Below are 18,863 nucleotides of genomic sequence, written 5' to 3' on the forward strand. Positions count from 1 at the left end.
TGGAGTTTTATATTATCAGTATAAGCATTGCTGATATGGTTAATAGCCAAAAGGCCATTATTTTTTAAAGTTTGAAAAGTCATAAATCACGAAAATGAAAAACAACAACACACAATAGAATGGTTAAGGGTCATGCAAAAAAAAGCAGGGTAAGTTGAGAAGTTGTAACAGGCATACTTATTTAAGCATTATGAATTCTAATGTTTGTAAATGGAGAGTCAGTGCCTATAAAAGAGTCATTGAATGATATATTCATCAGAGTTAAAGCTGCACTCTCACAGATTGAATGTTTTTGACAACTTTTTCATTTTTTGACCTAGAACGAGCCATATTTTGCGAAAATCCATTGAAACCAGTTATATAAGACAGCTGACAAAAAAGATTGCAGATTTTTATACTTAAGTTCAAAAATTGATGTTTTATGCAATTTTCTTTAACTGTTAGTAACAGCTTAAGCCATAAGACATTATTTTTCAAATGGAAATATGAAAATGTGTGATTTGATCTTTTGTCTGTAATCTTAAATCATTTGTTTGCGGATATTAAAACAAAATTTGCGCTTTCCAAGACAAACAATAAAAAGTTGTACATATGGTAAATCTGTGAGAGTGCAGCTTTAAACATAACAGGTAGTAAAGAAGGGTGACATGGCAAAATGACATAGTGATAAAAATACAAGTATTTCTTGTAAATTAACATTTTGTAACTGTTTAAGTGAGATGTTGAAAAACAGAACATTGTTAAATATATATGTACATATGAGAAATTAATTTAAACATTAATGGGAATTAAACTTAGCAAAAGCATAGTGATATCTACAGAGCATTATGCAAACATCAGTGTTCAGATAGACAAAACAATGAATGAGAATTCTTATAATACTGTCAAATGTCTCTGATTTTAGGAACATGTTTTGTAAATAATTATTGAAATTGCAGAACATTTAAGAAAACAATAGGAAGATAAGTAATCATTATGATGAGGTTATTAAATAATGTTACGATTCTGTAAAGTCATATATTGTGACTGTAAGATATTGGCACAACTGTCACTTAACATATTGACAGAATGGTAAAACACAACAATGGCAAAAATGGAAGTACACTATTTTATAAATATCAAATTTCAAATCCCCCGCCACGGAGTGGGGAGGGGATTACAGAAACACTTCATCAGTCTGTCTGTCCGTCTGGCTGTAACATTTCGTGTCCGTGCTATAATTTACTTATGCATTGATGGATTACCATATTGCTTGGTACAAATGTTGTCCTCATTGAGACGATGAGCAGTGAAATTGACCAGGGTCCATAACTCAAAGATCAAAGTCACACGAGATATTTAAATGTCAGAGTACACATACTCGTGTCCGCGCTATAAACTCTTCCTACACATATCAAGTTTGGTCACAGTATGTCAGCCTTAACTGAAACAGTAATCTATTTTTAGTAACAGTGACAATGACCCTAGGGGGCCAAAAAGCATCCATTAAAGCTCTGCATAAACTTGTCCTATATACCAAGTTTGGTCACACTATGTCAACCCTTACTTGAGTTATTCAGTACTTACCATATTTCTATTTTGACCTTGACCTAGACCATAACTCTCGGGCCAAAAACACAATCTCAGGAAAGGTCTCTATAAACTCTTCCTATATACCAAATTTGGTACCAATTAGAAGACCCTTACTTAAGTTATTCAAAACCAACCCTTTTTCTATTAATTGTAACCTTGACCTTGATCATAGGGGCCTCAAACGCATTCCCATAAAAGGTCTCCATAAACTCTTTGCATATACCAAGTTTGGTCTCTGTATGTCAAACCTAACTAAAATTATTCGATACATAAGGTGACTTTGACGCTGCTCTAACACCAGCCCGCCCGAACAATGACACAGGTCATTCAAATATCTTGTTTTCCCTTTATGAAAATGTGGTTAGGAATATAAAAATGTGCCTTTCAAAAGAAATTAAAAGAAGAGAAGAAAAAAAAACATTCAAGGGCAATAATTTGTATTTAGGGTTAACATGAAGTTATGTTCCTTAGTGTAAGATGGTCGTCAATAATTCTGCGAAGTATTAAGTGCATTGAATGAAGGTATAGAAGTCTTTTTTATTAAAATCCCAACTTTCCCTAATACTTTAACTTGCCCTAAAACTTTAACCTAAGTCAATCAGGGGCCATAACTTGTATTAAGGATAATGCCATAACTTGTATTAAGGATAATGTGAATGAAGGGTATAGAAGTTATCAATAAATATATCAACCTGCCCTAAAATTTTAACCTAAGTTCCATAGTCAATCAGGGGCCATTGTGTGAATAAAATATGATATGGAGTTATCTTACCTAATTATGTGATGGCACTGAACAACTGTGTAAAGTATTAAGTCAATTGAATGAAGGGTATTGGACTTATTAGTGAAAATCCCAACTTGTTCTAAAACTTCAACCTGCCCTAAACCTTTAACCTAAGTCAATCAGCGGCTATAACTTGTATTGAGGATAATACAGAGTTATGCAACCTCATTGTGTGATGGTTCTGAACAAATGTGTCAAGTATTAAGTTAAATGAACGAATGGTAGAGAAGTTATTAATAAATATCCCAACCTGCCCTAAAACTTTAACCTAAGTTTGATAGTCAATCAGGGGCCATAACTTGTATAAAGGAGTTATCTATTCCCATTATATGATGGCCCTGAACAACTGTGTGAGGTATTAAGTCAACTGAATGAAAAGTATTGGACTTATAAGTGAAAATCCCAACTTGCCCTAAAACTTGAACCGGACACCGACACCAGAGCGAATAGTATAGCCCACCTTATTCTTAAAATAGTCGAGCTAAAAAAAACACAAATGTGATAATATATTTATAACATGTGTTTTCTCTACAAAAACAGTGAAACAAGGTTATGACATCACCACAAAATATATGTATCACTTTATCGAAAATACTTAAGGCTTGCTATTTCATCGATGTTATGAATCAAGAATCATTTTCCTTTTTTATAGCCAAAATAACCTTGACATTGATCTTACCTACACTACACACAATATGTATAACTTTAACGAATACCAGTGGTTGTGTACAATTTTGATCAGATTAAACATATCGGTCAGGTTGCGAGAAAAACAAATTGCCTTGTGTTGACTTGATGTAGTGTCAGCTAAAGCAGTGAGGCAGGTTGTTTCGTTAAGAATCAATTGGTCCTTTCACACTTGCAATGACAAGTTTTTCATTTTCAAACTTTCCTCTAGCGTTTATAGGGAAGAGCACTGTGAGGTAGAAGTGAAGTGCAATATCGTCACCGATTGTTTTCAGTTCAAATATTGTGAAGAGGAGTAACTTAACTGTTGAAGATCAAGTTGGAACAGTTTCCGCATTTCATACCTACTGCTGCGTTTGATAACAACCTCAGCTGTGCAAAAGTAGGCCACTTGTGTAAGGGACTGGCTCTAACAAAGAGGACATTTGTCAAGGTCCATTTACTTGTTGCCACACTCTAAAAAGATATGAAAGGAGTTTGTTATGATACCATGATAAGTGAATGTAGCACTGAAGACCTGATAACATGAAACATGAGAAATAAAATAACTCTAAACATTAAACTGAGGTGAATTTGTTAGGTTTCAAGGTTGATTTCATAAGCTTTATTCGAAATGTGAATTGACAGGTAATTGCAATTTGATGTCAATTCTGAATCAGGTTATACAAATCAAACATTGATGCATGAATTGCAGAATAATAATTAAGATTAAGTATTTATATACAAGTAATGATTTCATTCCTTTATTCAGCTATTGAGTTAAGCAATTTTGTTAGAAAAAGTGAAAAAATGTTATTAATTTTTAGGAAGGCTTGTTTATAGGTCATGTATTTTGTGCGAAATAAATATCAAAATGATGTCTAAAAAAAGATTATATTGTGAAATAATGTAAGCTTGTAGAGTTATTTTTTTTAAACATTATAAGAAATTGTTAATAATTGTAAATACATTCAATTATTTATTGAAATGCATTGAAACATCCATATGTTTTTGTTTTATTAAAGGTTGAATGTTAATACCAAAAGCAATGCTATTTAAAGTTGCAGTTAAAAACTTAGCAAAATATTTGCCCAACTTTAGTTGTGTTACATAACAACACAAAATGCAGAAGGTTTGGGATTTCATTTTTAATATGAATGCTGGCTATTGTTCTGAAACCATAAAGTTAACAGGAAATTAAGAAAGAGAACAAACCTGGTTTTGGGCAGCGGGGCAGCACTGATATTTGTGGGCTGAAGAATACTCATTTCTTGGAACTCCTCAGTCCTGGCCCATTATTGTTGGTGCTGTCTTTTGTCATCTTGAAGATGAAGCCCTATCTGTTCAATATTTACAACTCTTGTGGTAGAAACTGGAATGTAGGATGATAAATATAAATATACATTTTATTGAGACAGAATCCCGTAAAACATGTTTATTATTTTAAACTAATGTACCAGTCAATTGTAACCACGACCCCCAAGGTCCGGGGGTATACCGGGGATAGCCAAGGAAATGGACCATGTTTTTAACTTTCAGGTGGCCCTGCATTGCCGGGTGAATGGGATGGTTGTGTCTCGCTTTAATTATAGCGGGGAATGGGCCATGCCTAGGGCCCCTGGGGTGCAGGGCATTTGGCGAGATTAAACCATCTGTTCATCCCCGCAGGACGTGATTTTAGCCAAGATTGGCTGGACCTATGGTCAGGGTCCTCGCTATTCCCCTGACCGGGGGGCGTGGTTTCAATTGACTGATGCATTAGTCTAAAATAATAACTGGAGCATAATGAAAACGATGCAAAAATTTAATTAATGACTACGAACAAATCACCTTAAACTCGTTACATACAGACTGACATGCAAACTTTGCGCATGCATTACAAAGAAGGGCTTGAAATATCATCCCTACCATTGTGACTCATTCAGTTAGACCCGTTAATGTCCAAATCGAACGTTTTTGTTGCGGTATTTCACTTCGAATCAGCCTCTCGCAATTTTGACCTTGACCGCACACTCCCCTATATCTGAAATGCAAGAAGCGTTTTCATTGGACGGCTATCATTCCTGGGTTTTAATGACGCAATTTGGAAAAGCCTTCAAATATTGTCCAAAATGAAAGTAGAAATACCGCAAAAAAAAACCGTGCTACTGTTTAAATCGAAAGACACGAAACCTGCTTTTAAAATGATAAATATAAAATAACAATAGTTTTTCAGTTCACTACGTAAAAAGAAAATGAAAATATCTTTCCCCAACCGCCAGCGTGTTGACCTCGATATCCCTATACTGGACGCTTGCATCTGATCCGTACATGTCATAACCGGGTAATCAGATAATAGACTGGTTCACCAATTTTCTAAGATTATTGTAAGATACATTCTGCGCATTCGTGGTTTATTCTTTTATGTAAAAATATTTAAATAAAAAAGAGAAGTTTTCTCAACAACTGTGCATTTATGATATTTTTTCTCTAAAAGAGTTATTTAAAAAAAAATCTCTGGTTTTAATTTGCCTTATATTTTCAAAGCTTCACATATTAGATGATTACCAATCTTCTATTGCAAAATCGAACAGGAACCAGTCTAATGGCGAACTGCGTCGGAATTATCCGAGAGCGGACGGTAAGAAACGGCGCATGCGCGATCAAAACAATGAAAACGCCGCATGCGCAAGCCCATTGCACCAGGGACACTTCTAAAACAATCAATATATGCGCCGGGCGCCGATGCGCCCGCGCAATAAAAACAAGTTTTAAGGGACGCCAGTCTTTTGTTTTGTAAGTTTTGTATCGTGTATGATCACGCCATTTATTTTTTTATGCCACATCGTAAACGACAGTTTTTGTTTGAATTACAGTTGAAAACGATTTATTTTGCACTCATCTATTCATAATGTTCAGTCATGTGCGAAGGTAGACGGATATTTATAAGCTCATGTTCTGGATGTTACGTGCGGTGCACTATAATTATGTAAAACATCAAAGGCTCATAACTTGAGAAGCACATTCCGATGTCATTGCATTATCATTTCTATCAGGTTTTATTAAAATTCATCAAGAAGGTTTGGATATTCAGCGTGGACAGAGTATGTGCACTCTATGTAAATAGTCAAATGGCCACAACAATAACCTGAGCGAACTATGCCAATATTAATGCACGACAATGGTTGGTATTTGTCATTCCTGTGAAGTTTCAAAAGCCCACGAGCAGTTTTGGAGGTATTAAGTGTTAACATTTTTTTGACATTCATCAGTTGGCCAGCACAGATACAAAAATGTCTTCAACCCTCTTTTTGGGAAGACATAGTACATAACGGTTACTATCCATTCATCGGAAATCTCGGCAAAATATTTTTTTTCTTCACATATGTCAATGTTTTTAGAATCTGTTTATAACGTGAAAGATTGAAGATTCAAATATTGATGGGTTGGCGCCGCGAGAATCCCCTACCTCTTCTTTCGAATCCGCTAGTGACATATTTTACATGTAAAGGTCACCATGAACAATGTCCATACCAGGTTTGTAGACTCTACACAAGGTCCTTCAAAAGTAATTGCTCAAAAAAACAAGCGCTTACAACTTTTCTAGTCACGAACACCATGACCTTGATCTTTGACCCATAAATCGATCTACTTACCATACCCAATATTATTACTAAGTTTGATGACCACACAAAGACGTTCAAACTTTATTGAATTATAGTCGATTTTTTGCCTAAAATTCTGAATTTCAAAATTCATATTAGATTCTGTTTTTTTTGGTGGCAGATAAAACACAACAACATACACCCTACTTATTTTATGGAAAAAAAAACAACATTGAATTACAAAAAAGAACGAAAATATTTTCCCTCTATAAAGTATAGTTGAATAGCACACTTGCAACTATTTAATGTAATGGTAACCTGTTAAAAAAGTTAAAGGTATCTTGAAAAAGCAACTTTAATATGTGCCTGTTTGGAAGCACTTTCCATTTTAAAGCTGCCCTCTCACAGATTAAACGTTTTGACAGCTTTTTTTGTCTTCGAACGAGCCATTTTGTTGTAGAAACCAGTCATATAAGACTGCTAACAAAACAATAGATCGCAAATTTTTATACTTAAGTTCAAAAATTGATGTTTTATGCATTTTTCTTGAACCGTTAGTAACGGTTTATGCATAAAACATTTATTTTCGAACGGAAATATGAAAATCTACGATCTGTTTTTTGTCAGCACTCTTATATCATTGGTTTGTAGATATTTACGCAAAAAAATGCTCTTTCCAAGATAAAATGAAGTTGCAAAAATGGTATATCTTTGAGAGTGCAGCTTAAAAGGGACTATACACCAGATTGGCCCTAAAAAAACTTTTTTCTGTAACGAATCTCAGCACAATTATTTAACTTAATGTTTTACTCTTTGTCATCATAATTGTAAAACATACCAAAATGTAAAAAAAAAATCGGGTTAGAACCGGTGTTGCCAAAATTGCAATCAAGGGTTGTATCTACTGTGCTACGAAGGCTTACAGTAAACGTTTGTTTTATTTGAGTTTATCAAGGTCTGCCCGCCCCAATTGGCTGCATTATGCCTTGACCCCGCCGTGACGCCATCACGACTTAAATTGTGTTTAAATGCCATAAGTTACATGAGATAGACGTGACAGCAATTCGCAGTCAAATCCAGACATTGGAAGACTTGGAGAAACAGAGTGAGATACAAGAGATCGGGCTGCGATACCCTAGCTCTTTGCGAAGAGACCTCTTGGTTCTTTACCGTGCTCGGTATAAAGCACCGATACACGGGATACAACTTTCCTGGGTTGAACCAGTACTGAGTACACCACTTTTCCAAGCTCTACCCTTTGAATGCCGAGTGCCAGGCAAGGGAGCTACTTGTACCAACTTCTTACGTCTTTCGGTATGACGCGGCCCGGGATCGAACCAACGACCTCCCGCTCCATAGGCGGACGCCTTAACCACTTGTCCACGGAGACGGTGAACGATTGGAATATTTAAGCTATATACCTTACTTTGTAATATCACGTGATAACATCGACTAGCCAATCACGCATTAGGAATGAATTCTACTAGGTAGACATACCTAGTTGTAATCTTTTTGAATGGAAAAAATACGAAAAAACTGCGAAAATAAATTACTTGTAAACTGTGTGGTACTTCAGTTAGTAAGTTTCAATACATTGCACACATCGATACCAAGTTTATGTCAGTTTTCGACAATTTTCTTTTTTCGCTATTTCATCATCCGGAGTGCAGCCCCTTTAATATGTGCCTGTTTGTTTGCCCGTGTTGAGCCAAGTTGACAATGTCAATTGGTTTGCCCTGCTCACTGGCCGCCGCTGCAAACCTGTACTTTGTCAACTGAAGTTGATCAAATACTTTTGAAGGATGACATTTAGAAAAGTTAAATGACATGGTTATATTCCATCAGGTATTTTTTGTAAGATTATTGCATTCGTTTAGCAATCACGAACAAAAGAACACAGAAATTCATTATTTTTAAAGTACCTGTTATTATCGGGGTTGTCATCAGATTTGAAGTTGCAAACCAAACACTTGAGTTGTCTTTTGTAAAATTTACGGTCATTAAATTTCGGTTCAAATTTAATGACATATTTCTGTCTACAAAAAACTCCGGGCGGAAAGGTTTCAGTTTCGCTGATGGTATGGCTAGATTTGTCACCTATTTTGATCATGATAAACGCACCTGGGTGATATTTCAAAAACTGCTCACAATATAATTGCTTCGAATAACCTATTGCTTGACAGACGGGCTTCCATAATATTTAACATGGTATTCTTTGCTACTAAGATAGTGTTACGTTGTTATCTGATCGTAATGGTATCCCCTCAGGCAAAAGCGCCATTAAAATTAATTGAAATGAATGAGTTGAACAAGTTCATTTCCATTTTACTAAACTTTTAAACGAATGAAAGGTTTTGGGGTCCAAAATTCGCTTATAACAAGAGGTTTTGTGAACTATGAAAGGCGCTTAGGTAAAATTGAAGCAATATTCTGAAACAAATTACGTTTTGTCATGAAACTGTTAATACATGTATGTCTGTCTCTCTGACATAGTCGCCCCTTGTTTCATCGTGACATCGGGGTCCGTTTGGTCACTTGTTTGATGGTTGTTTTATAATCAACGTTGGATATGCTCACTTTGTTTAAAAGTTACACTCGATAAAGTAAATTTGAACCAATTTTAACTTTATTTATAAATAAGCCACTATGTACATGGGAAAACTTTATCGTTGTAATGCCCGCTGTGCGTAAATTATGTGATCTCATGTGAATGCAAAACATGTAATCTAAGTATAATTAGAATGTTTTAAGCCGATAATGGATGTCAATGTCAATAAAACCCCACATACAGTTAGATAAAAACATATTTCGCGACCCTTCAATATGAAATTGTATAACCGGAAACCAATTAAAGGCAATTCGGACACCTTTCAAAACTAAGTACGGTATCACCTAGTTCAACTCGCGAATACCTCATGGCCGATTCCGTGTCGTTTCAGATTACGTGGTAACTATTATACAATATTAATGTAAAATGGACCGCTGACGTCATACAATTGGTAAGTGCGACTTCCTATTTTCACAACGCGGCTTGCTATTTTCACAACGGCGAAAACTTGTCGCGAGTAAACATTATTACCTTTGTTCAATAAAACACATTTAAATCGCTTTAAAATATTGAATGGTAATGAAACATGTTCGGTATAATATAAGAAATATAACACACCACTTTGGGTCATATGGCATTATAAGGACCGGTCAGTCAGTCCCCGAAGGTGAATGGACCGAGGCGTTAATTCTGCAGCGTTAATGCATATACGCAAGCAGGCGGGTAATTAGCGAGTGGGTACCAGGGCTAATGCATATACGGATACACGCGGGTAATTGGCGAGTGGCTACCAGGGCTAATGCATATTTGATACACGCAGGTAATTGGCGAGTGGCTACCAGGGCTAATGCATATACGGATACACGCGGGTAATTGGCGAGTGGGTAACAGGGTAAATGCATATACGAATACACGCAGGTAATTCGCGAGTGGCTACCAGTGCTAATGCATATACGGATAGGCGCAGGTAATTGGCGAGTGGCTACCAGGGCTAATGCATATACGGATAGGCGCGGGTAATTGGCGAGTGGCTACCAGGGCTAATGCATATACGGATACACGCAGGTAATTGGCGAGTGGCTACCAGGGCTAATGCATATACGGATACACGCGGGTAATTGGCGAGTGGCTACCAGGGGTAAATGCATATACAGATAGGCGCGGGTAATTGGCGAGTGGTTACCAGGGTTGATGCATATACGGATACACTCGGGTAATTGACGAGTGGGTACCTGGGTTGATGCATATACGGATACACTCGGGTAATTGGCGAGTGGGTCCCAGGGGTAAATGCACATACGGATACGCGCGGGTAATTGGCGAGTGGGTACCTGGGTAAATGCATATACGGATACGCGCAGGTACTTGACAGGTGGGTACCAGGGTTAATGCATATATGGATACAAGCGGGTAATTGACGAGCGGGTACCAGGTTTAATGCATATACGGATACACGCGGTTAATTGACGAGTGGGTACCAGGGTTAATGCATATACGGATGCACGCGGATAATTAGCGAGTGGGTACCAGGGTTAATGCATATACGGATAAACGCGGGTCATTGGCGAGTGGGTACCAGGACTAATGCATATACGGATACACGTGGGAAATTGGCGAGTGGGTACCAGGGTTAATGCATATACGAATACGCGCTGGTAATTGGCAAGTGGGTACCAGGGTGAATGTTTATACGAATACGTGCGGGTAATTGACAGGTGGGTACTAGGGTTAATGAATAGACTGATACGCGCGGGTTATTGGCGAGTGGGTAACAGGGATAATACAAATACGGATACACTCGGGTAATTGGCGAGTGGGTGCCAGGGGTAAATGCACATACGGACACGCGCGGGTAATTGGCGAGTGGGTACCACCAGGGTTGTTGCACATACGGATACACGCAGGTAATTGGCGAGTGGGTACCAGGGTTAATGCATATACGGATACGCGCAGGTACTTGACAGGTGGGTACCAGGGTTAATGCATATATGGATACACGCGGGTCATGGGCGAGTGGGTACCAGAGTTAATGCATATACGGATACAAGCGGGTAATTAACGAGTGTGTACCAGGGTTAATGCATAAGCGGATACACGCGGTTAATTAGCGAGTGGGTACCAGTGTTAATGCATATACGGATACAGGCGGGTCATTTGGGAGTGGGTACCAGGACTAATGCAAATACGGATACACTCGGGTAATTGGCGAGTGGGTACCAGGGTTAATGCATATACGAATACGCGCTGGTAATTGGCGAGTGGGTACCAGGGTAAATGCTTATACGAATACGCGCGGGTAATTAACAGGTGGGTACTAGGGTTAATGAATAGACGGATACGCGCGGGTTATTGGCGAGTGGGTCCCAGGGTTGATGCATATACGGATACACGCGGGTAATTTGCGAGCAGGTACCAGGCTTAATGAATATACAGTTTCACGCTGATAATTTGCGAGAGGGCACCAGGGGGTTAATGCATATACGGATACGCGCGGATAAGTGGCGAGTGTGCACCAGGGATGATGCATATACGGATACACGCGGGTAATTGGCAAGTGGGTACCACGGTTAATGCATATACGGATACGCTGGAGTAAATGGCGAGTGGGTACCAGGTGTAAATAAACATACGGATACGCGCGGGTAATTGGCGAGTGGGTACCAGGGTTAATGCATATACGAAACACGCGAGTAATTGACGAGTGGGTACCAGTGTTGATGGATATACGGATACACGCGGGTAATTGACAGGTGGGTACCAGAGTTAATGCATATACGGATACACGCGGGTAATTGACGAGTGGGTACCAGGGTTGTTGCATATACGGATTCACACGGGTAATTAGTTAGTGGGTACCAGGGTAAATGCATATACGGATACACTGGAGTAATTGGAGAGTGGATACCAGGGTTAATGCATATACGAATACGCGCTGGTAATTGGCAAGTGGGTACCAGGGTGAATGTTTATACGAATACGCGCGGGTAATTGACAGGTGGGTACCAGAGTTAATGCATATACGGATACACGCGGGTAATTGGCGAGTGGGTACCAGGGTTGTTGCATATAAGGATTCACACGGGTAATTAGTTAGTGGGTACCAGGGTTAATGCATATACGGATACACTGGAGTACTAGTAATTGGAGAGTGGATACCAGGGTTAATGCATTTACAGATACGCGCGGAAATTGACAGGTGGGTATCAGGGTTAATGCATAAACGAATACGCGCGGGTAATTGGCGAGTATGTACCAGGGTTAATTCATATACGGACACACGCGATTGGTAGACGAGTTGTTACCAAGATTAATGCATATATGGATACGCGCGGGTAATTGACAGGTGGGTACCAGCGTTAATGCATATATGGATACAAGCGGGTATTTTTGCGAGTGGGTACCAGGGTTAATGTATATACTGATAAACGCTTGTTATTGACGAGTGGGTACCAGGGGTTATGCATATACGGACACACGCAGGTAATTGGCGAGTGGGTACCAAGGGTAATGCATATACGGATACACCCGGGTAATTGGCGAGTGGGTACCAGGGTTAATGCATATACGGATACACTCGGGTAATTGGCGAGTGGGTACCAGGGTTGATGCATATACAGATACACGCGGGTAATTGGCGAGTGGGTACCAGGTTTGATGCATATACGGATACACTCGGGTAATTGGCGAGTGGGTACCAGGGTTGATGCATATACGGATACGCGAGGGTAAGTGGCGAGTGTGTACCAGGGTTGATGCATATACGGATACACGCGGGTAATTGGTGAGTGGGTACCAGAGTTAATGCATATACAGATTCACGTGGGAAATTGGTTAGTGGGTACCAGGGTAAATGCATATACGGATACACTCGAGTAAATGGCGAGTGGGTACCAGGTGTAAATGCACATACGGATACGCACGGGTAATTGGCGAGTTGGTACCAGGGTTGATGCATAAACGGATACACACGGGTAATTGGCGAGTGGGTACCAGGGTTTATGCATATACGGAAACACGCGGGTAATTGACAGGTGGGTACCAGGGTTGTTGCATATACGGATTCACGCGGGTAATTGGTTAGTGGGTACCAGGATAACGCATATACGGATACACCCGAGTAAATGGCGACTGGGTAGCAGGGTTGATGCATATACGGACACACGCGGGTAATTGGCGAGTGGATACCAGGGTTAATGCATATACAGAAACGCGCGGGAATTGACAGTTGGGTACCAGGGTTAATGCATAAACGAATACGCGCGGGTAATTGGCGAGTGGGTACCAGGGTTAATTCATATACGGACACACGCGATTGGTAGACGAGTGGATACCAAGGTTAATGCATATACGGTTACGTGCGGGAATTTTCAGGTGGGTACCAGCGTTAATGCATATACGGATACAAGCGGTTATTTTGGCGAGTGGGTACCAGGGTTAATGTATATACTGATACACGCTTGTTATTGACGAGTGGGTACCAGAGGTTATGCATATACGGACACACGCAGATAATTGGCGAGTGGGTACCAAGGGTAATGCATATACGGACACACGCAGGTGATTGACAAGTGGGCAACAGGGGTAGTGCATATAGGGATACACGAAGGTAATTGGCGAGCTGGTAACAGGTTAATGCATATATGGATTCACGCAGGTAATTGGCGAGTGGGTTCCAGGGTTAATGCATATACGGATACACGCGGGTAATTGGCGAGTGGGTACCAGGGTTAATGCATATACGGATACACGCAGGTAATTGGCGAGTGGGTACCAGGGTTGATGTATATACGGATACACGCGGGTTATCGGCGAGAAAGTGCCAGGGTTGATGCATTTACGGATACACGCGGGTAATTGGCGAGTGGGTAACTGGGTTAATGAATATGCACGCGGGTAATTGGCGAGTGGGTAACAGGATAAATGCATATACGGATACACGCGTGTTTTTGGCGAGTGGGTAACAGGGTCAATGAATATACGGACACAAGCGGATAATTGGCGAGTGGGTACCCGGGTTAATGCGTATACGGATACACGCGGGAAATTGGCGAGTATGTGCCAGAGTTGATGCATATACGAATACACGCGGGTAATTGGCGAGTACATGCCAGAGTTGATGCATATACGGATACACGCGGGTAATCGGTGAGTAGGTATCAGTGTTAATGCGTATACGGATAAACGCGTGTATTTGGCGAGTGGGTACCAGGGTTAATGCTTATACGGATACATGGTAGTATTTGGCGAGTGGGTACCAGGGTTAATGCGTATACGGATACACGCGGGTAATTGGCCAGTGGGTACCAAGGTTAATGCATATACGGATGCACGCGAGTAATTGGCGAGTGGGTACCAGGGTTAATGGTACCAGGAATTATGTATATTTGGATACACGCGGGTAATTGGTGAGTGGGTACCAGTGTTAATGCATATACGGATACACGTGGGTAATTCGAGAGTGGGTACCAGTGTTGATGCATATACGGATACACGCGGGTAATTGGAGAGTGGGTACCTGGGTTAATGTTACCAGTGTTAATGCATATACGGATACACGCGGGTAATTGGAGAGTGGGTACCAGGGTAAATGGTACCAGTGTTAATGCATATACGGATACACGCGGGTTATTGGTGAGTGGGTACCAGTGTTAATGCAAATACGGATACACGTGGGTAATTGGAGAGTGGGTACCAGGGTTAATGGTATCAGGATCAATGCATATACGGATACACGTGGGTAATTGACGAGTGGGTACCAGGGCTAATGCATTTACGGATACACTCGCGTAATTGACGAGTGGGTAACAGAGTTGATGCATAAACGGGTACACGCGGGTAATTGACAAGTGGGTACCAGGGTGAATGCATATACGGGTACACGCGGGTAGTTGACGAGTGGATACCAGGGTTAATGCATATACGGAAGCAGGCGGGTCATTGGCAATTGGGCACCAGGGTTAATGCATATACGGATACACGCCGGTGTCTGGCGAGTGGTTACCAGCGTTAATGCATATACGGAAGCAGGCGGGTAATTGGCGAGTGGGTACCACGGTAATTGCATATACGGATACACGCGGGTAATTGGCAAACGGGTACCAGGGTTAATGGTATCAGGATTAATGCATATACGGATACACGCGGGTAATTGACGAGTGGGTACCAGGGGTCATGCATATACGGACACTGTATTTTAGCCGTACATGTCCTACTGGCGAAAGCCTAAATGTCTTTGGTAGCACATGTTTCCAACTGTTTCTTATTTTATCAAAATACGATCTCCTCAGAACAAAATATATTTCAATATACGTTTTTTATGTTGTATTTTTAAAATCTTATTTTGCGAAAAAAAACTTCAGTAAATGTATTTTTTTTGCGAAAATAACTTTATCTTCGTATTTCAGCCATACCGTTTTTACCTGATGATAAGCGTAAAAATGATAAGGGTGTTTTATCTATGATGATATTGAGTTATGCTGCCAAATTGTGAGATGGTCTTGAACAACTGTTTGAAGTATGAATTTAATTGAAAGAAGTTTAACCATAATTTTTATTTAGGATAATATGGAGTAATGCAGCCTTATTGTGTGATGGTCCTGAACTGTTTAAAGTACTATGTGAATTGAATGAAGGGTATTGACGTAATTAGTGGAAATCCCAACTTGCCATAAAACTTTAACTGTTCACAGTTTAATGTGCCCTAAAACATTAACCTTTTAGTTCCTAAGTCAGTCAGGGGCTATAATTTGTATCTAGGATGATATGGAGTTATTCAACCTAATTTGGTGATGGTCTTGAACAACTGCTTGAAGTATGAATTGAATTAAATCAAGGGTATTGAAGTTGTGAATGAAAATCCCAACTTGACCTAAAACTTCAACCAAATATTCTAAGTCGATCAAGGACCATAATTTGTATTTAGGATAATATGGAGTAGTGCAACCTAATAGTTCGATGGACCTGAACAATTGTTTGAAGTATGAATTTGATTGAATGAAGAGTATTGAAGTAATAAGTGAAAATCCCAGGTTGCCCTATAACTTTAACCGGACGCCGACGACGGGGCGAGTAGTATAGCCCTCCTCATTCATCGAATAGTCGAACTAAAAATATACAGAACTCCCTGATCAGCTGCTGTATATAATGGACAGTCAGGTGCATAGCCAGGGCCAATTTGGGATTACGCAGATCGATGACAGACAGCTTATTCACCCCTTCACCCCCTTCTGTTTTTATTTCAAATTCGGGGGTTTTGGTATGGCAAACACTTTGACCTGTTAAAATTTCATTACGCAACTGCGTATTTGCGTACAGTCAGCTACGCGACAGTGGTTTGTAGAAAAATGATCAACTTTTGGCCTTAATTGTACTTAAATGCTCATAAATGCAAATGGACATTAATCCAGGGCCATAGCTAGCCCTCTATTCATGTGTATTCATAATTGTGTAAGGGGGCGGGGCATGCCCCCTCGGAAAGATTTGAAAGCCATGCTGCACTCTGGTGCATTTTGGGCATTTTGAGGTGCTTTATTTAGTACTGAAAAATGGATAGTTTTAGGATCATGTAGTCAAATACGCATACTGCAACTTTGGCTGATTTATTCTTTTTAAATTGTCATATTCATGTGGATTCAGGCGCGTAATCGCGTATAGGCAGCTACGCGCCTGTAATATATATAGCCCGAAATTAACTTAACTGGGTTTTCCCATGCCGGTACAAATAAAAGGTGAATATCGAGCTATTGAAATTCATGTAACAGTCCAATTGTCTCCGAAGTAACAATTGTATATAACAACGGTTTAATTTTGTTTGTACCGGAGGATTAGGCTGGGAAAACCTGAATAACTATAATTCCGGGCTTAAACTATTGTCATTATCATAATATGGTTGCAAACTAAACTTTGTAAAGGATTGCATGTCTTTTTTATCACAACCGCTAGACAGTAATACAATGTTTACATAATGCTAGATTTTTGTGATAATTGCAGTTTCAGCAATCTGACACATATTACAGCCTCAAATGGTTTGGGGCTCAATCTAGTCCATATGTATAAACACTAAGATCGAGTCTTTTCACGATGTTTAGCAGTCCGTGCCATTCACTTAATCATCGCAGCTAGTGTTCCATATTTTTACAATATACCTTAAGCTTTTCAATGCAAATGTTGTAACCAAACACGGCTAAGTGTTTCTTTAGGAAAAGACATCAAAATGAAAGAAAATATCTTATATTAGACTTGGGATGGGCAGGTGCTTGTCAGTGATAGAGTTAACAATAAAGACAGTCTGGTTTATAATCATTATTATGAATGTGTTTTTGAAAATAAATTGTTATTTTTTGCATAAACATGTCCTTTACGTTTGCTGTGGCTAGGACTAATGAAACCAAATGATCACAGGAATTGGAGACATTTCGGACTAAACAATTCCTGTAAATCAAATTACATGTTTTGGAAATGTTTATGTAGTTCTAGTTCAGATCGGTATGTCTGGCCCTGGGTAAACTAATAAAAGTATTTATTTCAAGTTTTCCCAAGAGTATCATAGTCAACCTAAAATGGCCGTCAACGAGTCTTTTGACGATGTTATATCTATGCTGTCCGGAACGCTCATAATTGTAGCTAAACAGGTCAATTAACTTAAGGCCCTAAATCGCGCACTTGTGTATTTTTTATAATTTAAACATTCCGTTCCATGGAATATCCAACTTTTGACAAAAGGGATACGTTAATTGGGGTCTTCGAAAACAATTATACATTGATAATGTTATATTTACTATGGAAAAACAGTGAATCCTGATATGTTTTTAATTTACATAATCATCAAAATCTTCAGACGCTCCATGTCAAGCCCCAAAATGATGGATGGTGCGATAACCCTATCTCCCGGTACCCGGTATCACTTTCCGACACCGGATTAGGTGACATATAATCAGATGACAGATCTCGGTGTGGCATGCTATTTATTGCCTAATAAAGGTATGGTTATCGGCTAAAGATCCCTGGTGTTGTCGGTATATTGTATTGTTCTGTTTTACCTGGTTTGTTTAAAAGTTTGAGTTATAAAGCCATAACTGTTTTTTGTAAGGTGCAAACTAATACAATATACAATATATGCATGTAGCTAGGTATTTCGTTAGTCATAACGGTGGGGTGGGGGTCACTCGCAACCACACAGGAGCAAACAGTATTCGGGTTCTTTTGTTTCATTTAAAAAAAACACTTAAAAACCTATATAATATGCGTTACTACAAAATTCACATACAATAACCAATTCAAGCAATACAATATTACAAAGTAATAACATGTGGCATAAAATGGTGCACGTGGAATGCACGAAAGATAAATCTCAAATATTTGAAATTTGTAATAAATTGTTCATTGTTAAAGTAATAATGCAAGAAGAGCGTAAAACATCTGTAAGACAGAAATTTAGGGGTGTAGAAGATGAAAACCAAGGAGTCTTAGATCTTATGGTCACTTTCATACAATTACAAACTAGCATTCACACAAACAACACATCAGATTGGACAAGGGACAAGGACAGAGCTTGACCACATGGTGGACAGGCACATATACACATGCAAAACAATAACCTTAGTATGTATACCAAAGTCATGAGACTTTGACAGTTATCATGTGGCTTTGACAGTTGTCATGTGACGTGTATAAATGTAAATATTACTGCAATTTAGAAGTAGGGGAGAAA

At 39.3% G+C, this 18,863-nt stretch overlaps 1 long non-coding RNA gene across 1 annotated transcript; it reads right to left on the bottom strand.

The window, feature by feature from the left end:
- Positions 1 to 337: 337 nt before the first annotated feature.
- Positions 338 to 5,755, bottom strand: LOC128228800 (uncharacterized). Its single transcript, XR_008259984.1, has 4 exons — positions 5,278 to 5,755; positions 4,931 to 5,045; positions 4,238 to 4,394; positions 338 to 3,499 (listed from the first exon to the last, which is right to left on the bottom strand). It is a non-coding gene; the product is annotated as an uncharacterized LOC128228800 (long non-coding RNA).
- Positions 5,756 to 18,863: the final 13,108 nt, after the last annotated feature.

The sequence above is a fragment of the Mya arenaria genome, chromosome 3 (genome assembly GCF_026914265.1).
Source record: "Mya arenaria isolate MELC-2E11 chromosome 3, ASM2691426v1".
NCBI classification, from domain to species: domain Eukaryota; kingdom Metazoa; phylum Mollusca; class Bivalvia; order Myida; family Myidae; genus Mya; species Mya arenaria.